This window comes from Cydia amplana, chromosome 10 (assembly GCF_948474715.1).
Source record: "Cydia amplana chromosome 10, ilCydAmpl1.1, whole genome shotgun sequence".
Classification (NCBI taxonomy): domain Eukaryota; kingdom Metazoa; phylum Arthropoda; class Insecta; order Lepidoptera; family Tortricidae; genus Cydia; species Cydia amplana.
The window spans coordinates 6,869,158-6,886,068 of record NC_086078.1 but is presented as its reverse complement, the minus strand read 5'-3'; the positions used below and the strand labels follow the sequence as shown (position 1 = coordinate 6,886,068).

Sequence of the window (16,911 nt, the reverse complement as noted above, 5' to 3'; positions counted from 1 at the left end):
CGCGGTAACCGAAGACAATATTAATTATTACATTTGTTGATTTAGATGTTTTTGGTGTTGTAGAATCTTTATCTCCTAGAACCTTAGGTACTAAAATGGCACCGACATGTCAAACTATAAGAAATAATCGGGCTAAGTAGTTGTAGGTTTTATTGTTTGGAAACCCGAGCCATGCCTCCGTTAATTCGTTCATATATACATAAATATACCTGAAGGTACTCCCGTATACCCAAACACCAAAGTCCCGAATCCGTTGCGTTCGATAAGTAAACTGAATACATTCTAACTTCGTCCATAAATGGCGCATTACTCGTTGCCCGTCATAAATATTCATTTTAGGCAACGATGAGGAAGTTTCACGCTTCTTCTTGGTTCCAAGTAAATGCGAGAAATATTAGAGAATTTATGAGCGTGTTCTTTACTTAGAAAGATGCGAACAGACCTTAGCGCGTTCGTGTTCTACATGGAACCATCAACAACAGATAGCTATTATTACAGAAAGTACAATACCTATTAGTGTACCTACATAGTGTTTATTAGTTTTCCTGTGCTGAATCGATGAGACGCAAACTTAATGATCTCTTTTCGTTATCGTTGTACAACATACAACTCCTTGAAACATTTTAAAAAGGCATTTGATTTTATCGACCATTCGATGCTCCTATGTCGACTCTGAGCTAATATTAAAAAAAAAACATTTAGACTTCACTTCGTAAATCTTAATAAAAAAATGGACGTTTCATCTTACTTTTTCAGTGGAAGTTGCAAATCGAATTAAGTACTACGACTTTTTGCTACCAGGTTTATCGGAGCTACTAATGGCACTGATTTTACCTTCTGTCTAAATAGAAAAGAAAAATATGTCAGTTAGTTTTTAGGGCATTTTCCGCAGGTTCACAAAACCATTGTGCATATTTTTGCCAACGGTACGGATATCGCACTCGTCTATACGCACTTTTAATATATTTACGTCACTATAAACAGATCAAACAATATTCATATCTCATCTAGATAATTTGTATTTACAACGTATGTGTGTGACACAAGTATCCGTTATAAAAGCAGATCCTCATAGAGCATACTAGTTTTGTTGCTATAACGTTTTTCTGTTAAAGGACATGGTAAAAAAAATAGCAACTTACAGTAGTCAGTGTTACAAGCGTCCGTTGTCAAAGCAGAGCCTCTTCGAGCATGCCAGTTTTGTAGTTTACACAGTACCAAATCACTTTCCATTAAGTCAAATCTATTAATCTATTCACTGTGATTAGTGTCCGTTATCATAGCAGGGCCTCTTCGAGCGTATCGAAGTTGTCGTGCCATCAGTCGCTCTCGTAGACCGTGGAGGTGGACGACCGGCGCCTGCTGTACGGCGAGCTGAACTCCAGCCTGTTGTCCGGCAGCCAGGAGTACGCAGTGCGCTCCGAGGATGCACTGGAATGAAAGAAAAACAATCTTTATATGTGATATTCATAAATTCATAATACATGGAACAGGCGGTCTAGCCAAGGTGACGATCGCTATCGCTTCGCCATCGAATCGCTTTGACTCTCTATCACTCTTCCATATTAGTGTGACAGTGACAGTTGTATTTCATCATGTTGACTACGGGGCCAGGTCTTTACCTGGCTAGGGAGCCAGGGGATAGACAGGAAGAGACAGGGGTCTCTTTAGACAGGGAGAGAGACTAAGCTGTCTTTGTTGTTCCCGAAATTTAAAAATGGTGTTGTATTTAATGCTTAAAATTTTAATAGAGACATAAACTAAACTAAAACTAAATTCACAATCAGAAGTAAGGCTCCTTATTCTTATATTCGGGAAAAATTGATACAACTTTTATTTTTCGTATCGGTATGGCTAATTTCAGTGTTAAATGAAATTGGATCAGAAATTAGATTTTAAAGTGGGAGAATTTAAATTTCGTTTATAGGCTATTCGTTAATTTTTTTTTAATATATTTCTCCCATAAATAATTAAATTAGGGTTCCATTTTTGCCATTTGGTTACGGAACTCTAATAAAAAAAGCATTCTTGTATGCGGAAGAATTCGCAGGCAGATGATAATTATCAATAGGTATAGATATATAGTTTCAAAATACTAACTCAGACGTTTGAAAATTTAATGAGCCGTGTTGAACTTTGTTTCATGTCCAATTAACGTTTACAGCTCGGCTCGGCTTTCAACGTGTAATAGTGCGAGATGTAAGGAAAACAGTCCATTAAATGCGGGAAATATGTCCTCTATAAAATAGCGGAGTAATTAATGGTGCTTAATTATTACAACTATGGAAATACGAAATAAGATGTATATTTCATAATAGAAAACAAAGACTGTCCCAAACTTTTCATGTGAAAAATTTGTTATTACTTATGGCAATAACATTGTCAACACATTTGTTATATTCTCAAAAATATGTATATTTTTATCAACTACCATTATCCTTAATTAGGCCTTTGCCCAGCAGTGGGACACGAAATAGGCTATATAAAAATAAACCATTATCACCTAAACCCTATATTCCTGTAGTAAAATCTAGTTTCTAATTAATAAAATAGTAAAAGGAGATGTACATGTACGGTATGCATTAAAATACTTAGCATTCATCCTGTAAAACTATGTTAAGGTTGTCCATGCCCGTGTTAACTTGAAGATATTAATTACAGGACACAACATTACAGAATTCGCTAATGAGGTTTAGTAGCTTAATAAAGGAGGTTTACTGCAACCATGCGTTGGACTTCGCGCCTTAATGGTAATCTAGCGCAGGATTTACATGACCAGCATTAACAATTGGACCATGTTCTTTAGACGAAACAAAGGCATGGTTAAGCCACAATGTCGACATAATATTATCATAGTAATACCTAATACAACTAACAAGACAGTTCTTGACAGGGCGGGAAACGCACTTGCGCGTGCGGTGGAAATGATGTCACATCTTTTACAAAACCAATAATATTTGGCAGGCGTTAAAGTCCTTATAGCATTCACATAAAGTTTATTATCCTTTGGTCCCGGTGTCATAGTTTTGCTACTGCTTCCTACGTTCGATTTAAGAGACTATCATCTAATAATGTTGGTAAACGAAACTTTTAAAAGTTGTTTTGAAACGGTGTGTTGTTTTGATGATTTTCGAAGCGGCGCGGAAAAGTGAAATTGTGACCAAATTTGCAACACTTGATTGATTAAGCGTGATTTTGTCACACTTGTAGACTGGTTTCTCTCCCCAAGCACAGTTTTCACTTTTCTAATGAAACAATATTTTTTTAAACATGTTAAAACAAAAAAAAAACACAAAGTCACGATTGTACCCTATAAATGTTGATACAGAATTTCAGGCTTAATTTTTGTCTTTTTTTTAAATAGCTACAATGTTTCCAAATCTATACTTTTATTAGCTGCTTGCTAAATCTCAATAATAATAAACAAACGCATAAATAAATAAACATTATCACGTTCGAAAAGTTATATTCGAAACGTACAGAACCACGTACAAAACTACAAGCTGTGTACACATACAGCTTCCACTTTTCCCCAATGCAGTAGTACATTTTTATTCAACTCATCTTTACAAAAGTAGTTATATAGGCTTACGTGTTCGCGCAGGCGAGTGCCACCTACGATCACTTGAACAAACAGCATGCAGTATTTACCTTTGTCTTGCTTGTTGTTTTAAAGAGGCGGTAGAGAGCATAGGTCACCGCTCTTGACACACTTTATAGGGACTCGTAAGAGGTCTCGACTGAATACTGGGGTGGGATTTTATAAAATGTCCACGGTAAAGATTTATTGATACTTTTACGTAAACTATGATCCAAAAGCGGTTAGCAAATGGCTCGTATGTATCATTTAAACTGCTATTCATAACATTTATACGATAGTTAGAAATGTTTACTAAACTAGTTGGGATTTTAATACAGTTTACTAACCAAATAAAAATGTGTAGCGCTCAAATGGCAAAAATTTTATATTTAAATTCCGATTGGTTCGTTGTATAAGGGTGATAAACAAATGAAATGTAAAAAATTCTACATTCCAGTAGAAAAGTACTTGTCATCACTGTTCTGTTCAAGTACTGTTTTTAAGTTTTTTTTATTTAACATGCAAATGTATTCAATAGCAGATTTTTGCTTTTATAGTAAATTGTGAGCCCCAGCCGTTGAATGAGAAAATTGTAAACAAAACTAATTAGATGAGGTACATAATATATACTAACTAGCGACCCGCCCCGGCTTCGCACGGGTTAACAAATTATATATAAACCTTCCTCTTGAACCACCGATTTAAAAAAACCACATCAAAATCCGTAGCGTAGTTTTAAAGATCTAAGCACAGACAGACAGACAGACAGACAGCGGGAAGCGACTTTCTTTTATACTATGTAGTGAAGATCACAGCATACGCACGCTAAAACAATGTCACCAGGTTATCAGACGTCCGTGTATTAATAATAATTCAGAAACGTGATTTTTCAAGAGTGGCGTATCTGTTATCGGTACAAATATATAATCAATTAATAAACTATTAAACACAGTATTCAAATCATGTTTACTAATCTAGAACTAAAACAACATGGCTTAGTTACAATTTTAGATATAAATGTTTCAATACGATTTCGAAGCGTGCTCAGTAATTCTAATTTACCAGCCCCATTCACAATAGAGGAATGGAAATCAAATTCATTTTCATTCTGATGACTTTAATGTTTACTTTCCAATAACTATTTCTCAATTAAAGCAACGAAATATAATGGTATTTTATGTTAAGTATAATTTTTAATCTATTGTATGGTTTTGGATAAATTGGTTGATATTCGTTTTAGTACTGTTATAATTAACTGAATTAAATCTTGAATAATTTAATTTACAATATATTAACATTAAATTATTTATTGAACACCTACCTCCGTAAAAGACCCCAGTATTAAAGATCAGTTTAAAATAACAATCGTTCTACATTTTATTTTCATGCTCAATCATTGGAAAAGGATGTATTGATTGTATTCAGGTACTGGTACTTGTTTATAAAATTACGTTTTCCTCAAAAATGAACAATACTTCTCGTTCAGCGCTTCTAAAGCTAATATAAGGGAAACAAATGGAAAGCGAGTCCAAGACTGTTAAAAGGGAATAAAGACCTTACAGACATCACAGTCACTGCGAACGAAATCCAATTTGAAATAAGTGCCAGCTGAATTAATCCAGCCACTTTGAACGGACCGGATGAAATTTCTGGTATTTTTCACGTCTGGCAATAAAAAAGAGCCCTCGAGTTGGGAAAAATGAGTAATAGCCTCGCTTGGAGCTCTGGCGAAGAGTAAGGAATAATATTATTATGCTCGCAGTCGCACTGTGAGAACCTTTTTAAGACGTACCCGTACCTCCGTGACATTGACCATACATTTAGTCTATCACCAGCAAATGCGAAAATTGACATAAAAAAATCTAAAATAATTTACTATCAGGCAACAAAGGCCCATAGATATATCACATATCCTACAGACTATAATACGTAAAATAATTATAACCTGAGAAACTTTTTTGCGTATTTTTTTAGTTTTTTTGCGGTATTTTAATTGATATGAAATCAATTAAATTACAAATAATAAAATTCACGATAGATACAACAATCGTACTTGAAAAATTAACTACATATAGGTTTGGTAGACGTTCGGGTGCTCGTCACTGTCACGGCTCCTCTACACGATGGGCCAACGCCGGCCACTCCAAGGGACGCATTTATGCGTTAGAGGGAGCAAGTGATGTTGCTATCTCATTCTACCGCATGGCTGCGTCCCTTGGAGTGGCCGGCGTTGGCCCATCGTGTAGAGGAGCCATCACAGTACAATGTCATCTTTAACATTATGTCTTTACCATTAGAGAGGACAGCCAGTTATCAATTTATCATTCATTAGCGTGTTACCTTATTACTATCGATTTTTGCGTTAAAACTGCCTCATTTGAATATTTTTACAAACAAGTTTACGTACTAGGTACTCACAAATTTATGTTTTTCTCTTCATTTGCTTAAAAAATACGTAGGCCCTCTATTTTAAACATTTCACGGCCACAATACGCCTTAAGAGTGTAAGTTGTGCTTTTTGCGCGGTCACGGGGAAATGGGATGTATCTAGATAAAATCTGTGTTGACAGAACATTTTGTAACCGCTGGATAAGACTCATAGCTCTATTTTTGTTCTAGTATTATTTTGAAAGCAAGGTCTAGGTAATGTTTGAGTACCTAGTTGTTATACTTCCTAAGTTTGTGTTAACCAAAAAAAAACATGAAAGTATTCATTTCTCAACTATATTGCATTGAAAAAGTGTATAAAATAAATGGTTATTAATCTAAAGTGCATATTCACGAAAATTCGATTTTGAGCTCATATTGAACCAAAAAACTTGATATTGATGCGCTAAGAAACTCGGCTATGAGTTTGTCACGTACACGTTTGAATGACGTATAATTTTTTTTAGGATTCCGCTCTCAAAAAATTAATATAAAAGCACCAGCACACGATTTAGACTAGTGTTTGGTATGTGTTTTTCAACTTAGTATGTACTAATTGCAATTAAAAAAACATTATCGGAGGCAGTTAAAAAACGAAATAAAAAGCTTTAAATAGCTTAATCGCATTTAAAATATATCAAAACGGATCACTCATATTTGATCAGTAGTAAATTGCGACAAGTTTATTATGATCCATAAACCAGGGGCTTTATCTAGAGCCATTTACATTGGCTAATCAACTGTAGGTAATATGTTTAAGTTCTTCGTAAGATTTTTCATTGAAATGAACCATATTTTAAATCGCATAAATATATTTGTAAATGATTCTGTTTTGGGGGTCTTAGATTCATAAATTAGCTAACCATAAAACATAATAAGGACATTAAGGACAAAAGCGGCCAAGTGCGAGTCGGACTCGCCCATGAAGGGTTCCGTATTTAGGGGATTTATGACGTATTTAAAAAAAACTACTTACTAGATCTCGTTCAATTATAACCAATTTTCGGTGGAAGTTTGCATGGTTATGTACATCATATATTTTTTTTAGTTTTATCATTCTCCTATTTTAGAAGTTACAGGGGGGGGGCACACATTTTACCACTTTGGAAGTGTCTCTCGCGCAAACTATTCAGTTTAGAAAGAAAAAAAGATATTAGAAACCTCAATATCATTTATGAAGACCTATCTATAGATACCCCACACGTATGGGTTTGATGAAAAAATATTTTTTGAGTTTCAGTTCTAAGTATGGGGAACCCCTAAAATTTATTGTTTATTTTCTATTTTTGTGTGAAAATCTTAATGCGGTTCACATAATACATCTACTTACCAAGTTTCAACAGTATAGTTATTATAGTTTCGGAAAAAAGTGGCTGTGACATACGGACGGACAGACGGACAGACAGACAGACAGACATGACGAATCCATAAGGGATCCGTTTTTTGCCATTTGGCTACGGAAACCTAAAAAGGACATACAATTCACTGAATCAACAGTACTGTAGGTAGCACTTAAATAAGGGTGCATGATTCAAAGAAAAAATGTTTATTTATTTATTTATTCGTTGAATTGTTTACAATTATTTTTTAGCTGTTTAAGATGACTGCCTACAGTGTCTAGGCGTGTTGAAAGTCTGAAGCTATAATTCGTTCTAAAGCTCACTAATTATAGTATTAAAAAAGGTATTTAATTTTAAACAAAATCCTAAGTAATTATCAACTGAGTGACTTGAATAACTTATTTCACTATTGAATTAAATTATTTACTTGAATTTTAGTGAAGTCAGTCAGTCAATTTATAAAGTCAAAAGGAGAAGCTAATTTTGTTTTGAAAATTATGAGTCTAGTCTAAATATTTGTTAGCAGATGATGGACTGCTAACAAATATTCAGACTAGATTCATAATTTGGAATTAATTAACTTTTTATTTAGTACTTCAGTCTAACAAGCAGTTATGTCTTATGGTTTCGAGTTCTTATGTTTAGCTCGATAACTCATTACTCTATAGTTAAAACCTCATTATACGAATAGGTATTCGATATTAATAATACATAGATACTTAACTGAAAATTTATGGTACCTAATGTAATGGGAACCAATAATTTCTAATAGTTATTTGACCTATTTTGAAATTTAAATCACCGTTTTTTCATCTAAAAACAATAAATAAAGTAATAAAGAAAATTAAAAAATAAATAAACCTGAAAAAACAAGATCTCTTACCGTTAAGAATTAATTTTTTAAACACGCAACCACAAGTGATTAACAACAATATTATTTCTTTACACGGCCATAAAAGAGTTGTTACGCACTACCTGTGCACATAACTTTGGTGGTATCCCGGGCCTCGCGTGAATTGTCTATACAAATACAGGCAACGGTCAAAATGGAAGAGCCATTGTGCAGCGACGTATTCATTTGTATGGCAAGCCCAATATTGACAGTATGAAACTTGTTTCGTCAATGTCAATAAGGAAACGAACCGTATGTGGTATCGGCTAGCTCATTATTAAAGCTGCTGGTGCCAGATTTCTTTAATTTTTAACTGTTTGATTTAAGGTGGGTAACGAATCATACGGTTACAATAAAAATCGGACTATTCCTACTTTTCTCGTATATTGAAATTTCAAATACATACCTACCAATGTTTAACAGACGAATCATCAGTACCTATATAGGGGAAACTTTGAAGCATGAGAAACAGGTAAAGTAGGTTTCGTATTTTGTGCATAATACTCGTATATTATAAATTAGTAAATGCATTATGAGAGAAACGTTTGATTTATAAAAGCCACAAAATGTTTTCCTAACTTCTCTAACTAAAGTATCATAGGAACATGTTCTACACATACAGTCATACACACTACTGAATTAGTACCGAGTACTGAATTTTGATTCGTAAAATGAATCCTGATCGTCGCTTAATTTATTATCAATTTTTAGGTTGATTGTAATAAAAGTATGAGAAATAAAAGATGACTTAAACTTCGGCTAATAACAAATTGATTATTACTTCGCAAGATGACACTTTAATTTACCATAAATTATGACTAGGATGATCGCCTTAATCAAAACTCAGTTAAGATGTTAAAATAATTACTTTATTACATTAATTTGTTAACTTCATTGGATAAACGTTACCGTAAGTTAAATAAAAGCCAGGAAATTAAGACCTCGTCTTTGGTGGTCCGCCTATCTAATTAGTATTCGACAAATACATTTTGAACTGCGATAAACGCGTTATAAAACAAGTATATGTTTTACGACCTCACATCCGAATCCCAAGTAACTTTTACATCCTTCATTGTTGCGCTTCCATTAACTTTATTAATGATTAATGTTTTTTTATGGTTCATAAATGGCGGCTTAAGGCGATGGAAGATCGAATAGCAAATTTAACGGCCAGCTTTATGTCTGATTATCTTAGAAATGTTCTGAAGAACATAATGAGATTGTTGGTTTAGAGGTTTAGCTCTAATAAGTTGCTTTTACTACCTGTTTGGGTATATAATCGATTTTTAATCGTTTGGTAACGGTCCCGCTGACACATTACTGTTTTAAATACGTTTGAAGTAAAACAAAAAGTATCGATTTGAAATAATGTGGCTAATACTCGCGCGAGCCCCTAATAAAGGGTGTTTATAGGGGGAGTGAAATGGCTTTCCGACCCACGTCGATTGCGCATGGGAACTAAAGTTTAAACAATTCCGAAATCTGTATGGCAGCCAATTTAGTACAGATAAACGCATTGTAAAATTACCGCTGCTGCTGGTCAGTCCACCCCCGTCGTGGTCAGAGGGTGTGTTCTACTTTGTACTAGAAGAATGATACTTTTGTTACATACTTACATTCATACTTTTGTAACAATCGTAGGTAGATTTGAGTAATATGCTATTGAGTACGAATTTAAGTTTAGGGTTAGTGAATCAATTTTTTAATTTTTTAACTAGCAGATACGTCTGCGAGCGATATTCCAAATTTTATATTAAAGGAAAAAATGGAAAATGGAAATGGAATGAAAGCGTAACTTTTTCCATTATTTCCTTTAATATAAAATTTAGGGTTAGTGTCCAGAAAGAAGTTCCGTCCGTTCTTATTGACTATTCCAATCGCATTTAGCGTGAATATTGTTATAAGTTCGTATCAATTAATAACAAATCTGTTCCAATTTAACACATTCTTAAAAAATAACTACGTTTGAATTCGACATGCGTATGTTTTGTTTGCACTACGCTTTAATTTATTTTAGATGCTATATCATTAGCCTCGCTACATCGCTTATAATCAAATAAGAATAAAAAATATTAATAAATTATAATATAATTTAGATATAATATTGAAGTGTGATTTCGGTGTAAGCATTTTTGAATTCGGTGACGCAAATTGATTTCAGTGCCTGCACATGATTTCGGTGTTTTTTAAATCTCAAATATCAAAGAAAGTAATAAGGTTCTAATGGAGGCCTCCACTACCAATATTTTTTATATTAAGGCTAGATTTTAGGAAATAAAGTTGTGTATCAAATAAGTAATAAATAAAATTCGGCACCGAAGTCAGGCACCGAACGTCATCTCTGAGAATCGCCCATAACACCAAGAAGAATATATTGCTATATACTTGTAAAATATAGGGATGAAAAAAAAAATTGTATAGGTAACTACCTAATATAATTCAAGGCGTAACAACAACTACAACATGGAACACACAGAAAATAGCCGTGCGAGCTTTGGGCGCCAAGTGGAAACTACCAAATTAAATTGGTTATAGGATAATAGTTGAAACGCAGCTAATATTTTATCGGATGCCGGTTGTATGATGGATCCAGATGGGCGATGCGGACATTTAAATTAAACACTGGCCTTGTGACATAAAATACTAAAATTAGTTTGGGAAATGTTTGAATATATCTTGCCATTCAAGTCAAAGTCAAAATATTATTTATTCAAGTAGGCCTAGCAACAAGCATTTTTAAATCGTCATATTTTACAAATACTTATCATTTTAACACTGATTTAAACTTTCACGATTTTTACTCGTTGTTTACGCGATTGAGTCCCGTCGTTGTGAATAATAATATCACAGCAATTTATTGCTGCAATTATTATTGTTCTTAAAAAAACATTGAATTATAGTAAATATGTCAAACTTAATAATAAGAATTTCACAATAAGATCGTCCATCCCTAAAATTGTATAAAACATACATAAGTAAGTTTAAATAAAAATAAAAAATATTTTAGGGCACTTATTATCTGTCCCTGTTATCTTGTATTTATATTTTGATGTTTTCTTACTCCATATCATGTCACTTACTCGTGATGTTGTACATCATAGAATTTTAAGTATGACACTAATGGAATGTCATGGTGGTGTCATACAAAAACATAAAACGTTACATTCTATTACTTATATATAAAAGAATACTTACCTATTAAATAAGACTTACAAATGGGTTAAAATATGTTAATAATAAAAGATGGAATCGCTAAGGAAGTAAGGACGATACTTAAATAATTGTAATTTTGCTTGTCTTTGCCAATTCAAGTTTACTCTGGCATTGTAAATGAGCACCCTTGTCTTTGAATAAGTTTAAAGCCATTAACAACTGAGTAAAGAGTTGTGAAAAGTAAATTAAGTTACTATTCTGACATTGTAGCTTTTCTCAAAGTGTAACAAATGCTTTCAGCTAGGTAGTGTTAATTTTCTTCATCGCATTTCAGTATGATGATTTTTAACCTATTTAAAGTTTAGTTAAATGTATATTTCTACATTTTTAAGAATTGATTTAAATAAAGCAGAGCATTTTTTTCTACAGACAGGTTTCAGTTTATATTCCAGTAAATGTAGTAAATATTTTCTAAATGAGGCCATTAGCTGAAAGTTTATACATATAGCATATTTTAGCTATTCTAGCAGTATGTTAGTACATATTTAAAAAGGTTAATTTACATCCATCGATCGAAACTGACATGTAATTAAACTAGGGCGATTAACTAGTTCGATGAGAACCTAATCAAGCTAATAACAGAAATCCCAATAGGTAAGTGGGGCAACGCCAATCGAGCCACATTCAGTCACGATGCACGATGCGTAGTTTCGCTTTCCATACGTGATATCGACTTACATACAATTATATCTAACCATGTTTAATCGAGATAAAACCAACTTTAACGCTAAGACTTTAAACATATTTTACACCGCTGCATTTCTGAAGTAGAAATCACAGCTTATTTTTCGTAAATCGTATTCAAATAATTCTGCCAAGCCAAATACAACTTAGTTCTAACGCTACTAAGGTATGTATTTTTAAACAGCGCAGGAGGAAGATATATTCTTGGGAAATTAGCAGTAAATATTGTGGAATAGCGTTCTTTTCACCGATTTATTTGACGTTTGATTACTATCAATGGAATTGCTACATCGAAAGCCGTAAATTCTAGCTTAGAAACTAGTTGGGACTCATATTTTCTATTCCATTGATTTAGTTTAATTGAATCAGCAAATGACTTCCCGAAATCCTATAAAGGCTATAGTGATGTTACATAATATCTTCTTATCGTCTTCCTATAAAATCGAAATAATCTATTAAATATACATATAACATCGACTTCAACATTTATTCAGCAAATAGGCTACAAGGGCACTTTTACACGTCAACATTGAATTTACATACAAGCAAAAAAATAATAATAATACATCAACAATTATTAAATACAACTACAACTACCAAATCATACTAACGTAATACAATTACTTAGAGATGTATAAGGTCTCTTAATGTCGAATTACATAAAAAAACTATAATAATAATATTAAAATAAAAACAAAACAGATTGGAAAAACAGATTATATAGAAATAAGAAAACAATTTGATATTATTCTGCTTAGGAATAGCTTTGTGGGAAGTTTCTTAAACGAAGAGATTAAAACGCAGGTCAAGAGGTTTCGTGCATACCTAATTACCGTACCTACCTAAGTGATTTTCATTTTTTTATGTTGTGTGAAGTTACGTTCACTATAACCTGGAGGCATCCTTAACTAAACACATATAACTGAACAATTATAATGTTGTTATGTCTGATTTTTTGGATGCAGTACATAATAATTTAATGTAAAAGTGAAGTGTCGTCTGTGAAACTACTTATTATTAGTTTTCTGGTACTTTACGTACTTACGAAGTCATTTAGCACCCTAAAGTAAACGGAGCTTTTTTATAAACAAAATACGAGTCACGATCTTAAACAAAATTTGTCGATTACGTTAACAATAGCTTCACAACACTAGAGAGGAAATGACACAGTGTGTGATATGCGGAAATGTATTTAATGAAACGCGAGGGGTGACCGCGTGCTGTGGGTCCGACCAAAGTAACATACACACACGATGTCGTGTCATTGTGTGGGTTCAATACCGCACAAATCATTATGTGCTCGTGTGTGTTGGGCCCGACCAGAAGGACGCACACAGATATGGTATCATTGTTGGGTTGAGACCCGCTCAGCTGACGCACACGCGGGGAAATGCGTGTTGTTTGGATGCGGGGGCAGTAGTGCGGTTAACCGAAATTATTGACGGATGACAAAAGAATATAAATTAATGATGCCATTAAATTAATTTGATTTTGTAAAACGGTAAAACTACCGTAAGCAAACGCTTTTAATAAGGTACATATGTGATTTTCTAACATGATACTATGAACACTTCTTCTCCTGGAAATATTTACCTAATAATAATGTAGTAGGAAATTTTAATTAGGCGAAATTTTATACACAGTATTGGGGTGCCAAAATTGGTAAGAATATTATAGAAACATTAAATATAAATAAAAAGAGTCTCACATTTTTCGCAAAGAAACAATGGAGATTGTTGCAAATAATTCTATGATGGAAATACAATACATTTCATAGTTAATCAACAGCCAATTTTGTCTCAAATTTCGTTTAAACTCCACGGGGCAGCGCAATTGATTTTCGATAACCGACAACTATTGTTACATTTCCGACAATGGGCTCCTGGCTTATTAGCGAATATAGTTACATTTAGCTAAATAGCTCCGGGTCAAACCAATAATTCAGACGCCCCAGGAGACGATATTCAAACTATTTCGATAGACTCTATTAACGTTGCGATTTCCCCTACATCTACAGTCACACTGGTAATTTAAGACTGGTAATTTGGTACGTGAGGTTGTACGGCCGATTCACTGTTATGTTATTAAGGCTTATTAAAGCAGCGGGGCTTGTGATCACTGTTCGATTATGGTGCGCAAAGTACGTTGCTTGGCGTATTTGCGTTTGAGTTAGCTTTGAAATTGGAACGCGGTTTGAAATGGTCGGATTTGATTAATTGGTTGGTGTGGGTCATTGTAAGAATATGATTACGTTTGAGGTATTCAAGGGAACGCGATCATGATTAAAAGTGGATTCGTTGTGTAGTAGTCCAATAATTTGCTTTGCCTGCCAAGCGTACCTAATGATTTCTGGAATTTGGCACCTTGTCATTATTATAATATGAATAAGTAGGTATGTGGTTATGTGTACAACCAGCAGCATTAAAAATACCGGATAACATGCGGCAAGAGTACTTACTACTCTTTGATATCTATATACACAGAGACATACGAATCTGTCTCTATTTTTATAAAAATAATTACATTTTGGCAAATAGCTACGTACTTTTTCTATAAAAAGCAAAACAACCACTCTAATTTACAATTATAACGTACCTACCTACCTTAGTGGAATGAGGTTGCATCGTTTTATTACAGAGTTCCTAAAACATTGGTAGTAGGGGAGCGGGGGGCTTGTTGTAGCAGTTTTGGGAAAGAGGCCTGTATTGTGTAAAATATGTATAATTTTATGATTCTGAGTGAGTCTGGGTTGGTAATCTAAGCACTGATTACGATTACAAAATAATTTTAAATGTTTACGCATCTTTTACACCAGACACTTTATGAAAAACTGGGAGTTGTTACAAGTGTTACAACTTACCCCGTATTTTTTTTTCAATACCTGGTCGAAACAGAGCTCGTATGCACATCCACTCGCTTCGATGTCTGGTGGGGCAATGACGGTGTTTACGTTATTCCTCGAGTTACAAGAAAGTCATTCAGCAAAAAAAAATTAAAATGGTTTTAATTCCCCGTCAAAATTGAGCGTTACTACTTACCCCTGTTACATTAAGCCCCCGGCTCCCCTATGATAAGAAGAAGACAACCTAACGTCTAAAAGAAATATTATCCAAAATTATAAAAAATAAATAAACAAAATTCAATTCACCTTATTATGTTAGTGTGCAATTGTACAACCCACAAAAATTATTTGCAGTATGTAATAAACAGGGTCCGTGAGAATCATAAACAAATTAAATGAATCTAGCAACCCCATCATTGAATGCGCAATAATGACCCGTTTTGCCGTTCATAAAAAATATAATAAATAAAAATGCGCCATAAACGGTGGACTGCAACAAAATATTATACTGTAATAAATTACGGTACACCCCGAATTTAGCGCTTATGCGCACACGCTTAACTCTGTACAACCCTACGCTTAGGCACGACATTGAGTTTCATTATAACTGCGCACAACCCTACGGTTAACCTCCTAAGGCCCAGCCATACAAACGAAACATCCGAAAATTGTCACTGAAATTTGATCCTAAAACTGTAGCAAATAGAGTTGATTTTGCGTTGTTTGAAAATTGAGCGAAACAAAGCAAAAGCGACTCTGTTCCGATTGAACATGGTTTAAATAACATCGAACTGAATAGGTACTATAGTTAGGACCTTGAGCCTTAGGAGGATAAACTTGACATTCAGTTTCATTGTCACACAAAAATGTTCGCACCGGCGGTACTTATTATTTATTATGACCCCGCATGTGTCACTGTTAAAAAACATACAAAGAGATGGTCGAGATTATTACATCTTTCCAAGTTTAATTGTACACAATGGTTAAACAACAAAAGCTGGGTTGTACATTTGTAACAGACGTAGCTATGAATGCGAGTCTGCAAGGACAATAAGTGCATTTGCTGTGGCATTGATTTTGAAAGAGTGCTCGATGAAAATTTAAATGATAAAAGTTGATAACGCATGGAAGGCATGCTTGCCGGTTTCTATGAATAAATGAAGATATATTAATCTAGTTGGGGTTAAATTGTTATTAAGACTATGATAAATGGTTTTTGTTAATGGAGCTTAGATTAAGGAGCGGTCTGCGTTACCACGGTTAAAAGTTACGTCGGTTAACCCGTGGCATGGAGTGAGAATTAATCTCAATTATTAACATGTTAGTTTCGATCGCACCAAGAGTTTGGTCCCGCCCGACAAACCTTGAGTATTGTGAGCTACACCTGATTTTAATTTAGCTGTTTATGCAACTTTGACTCATTTATACTGTACCTGTACCAAGGAACAATATTAACAAAGAAAAAGCTTTAGGTAAGTATGGAATTAAGAAATAACATTTTTGGTCAATCAAACATAAATAAATATTTAAAGCAAGTTGCACATGAATCAAATATTTGTGAATTGGGTTTATTTCAATTTTCATTCGTGGTTTTTATTTTAAAATTATTTTGCTCATAAAATATAAATTACCTAGGTGTACACTATTTTCGATTTCGTTCTGTATTTTATGGGCACTCGGAAAGTTGCTTGTTTAATTTTCAAATTCTCCTTATTACTTTTACTTAAATAAGTAATATTTTTCTATTAAACCCATAAATTCCAAAGCTGACACAGCGTTAATATGAGCTCAGTCGCTTTAGATCCCATAGCAAGGCATGTCGCCCTCATACTCATGAATCTATTTTACTGTTTTGATTAAACAGGACCAGCCAGCGCTGCCCAGCGTCGGTGTTTCCTCCGATTTTATATGATAAACAAACATCAGCGAGGTA

The 16,911-nt window shown here is 33.8% G+C and overlaps 1 protein-coding gene across 1 annotated transcript in view; it reads right to left on the bottom strand.

The window, feature by feature from the left end:
- Positions 1-1,261: 1,261 nt before the first annotated feature.
- LOC134651311 (toll-like receptor 6) overlaps positions 1,262-16,911 on the bottom strand; it is a 125,377-nt gene continuing 109,727 nt past the window's right edge. The window contains exon 2 of the mRNA XM_063506369.1: positions 1,262-1,431. The gene's annotated coding sequence lies outside the window, so the exon portion shown is untranslated. The remainder of the gene's footprint in view (positions 1,432-16,911) is intronic.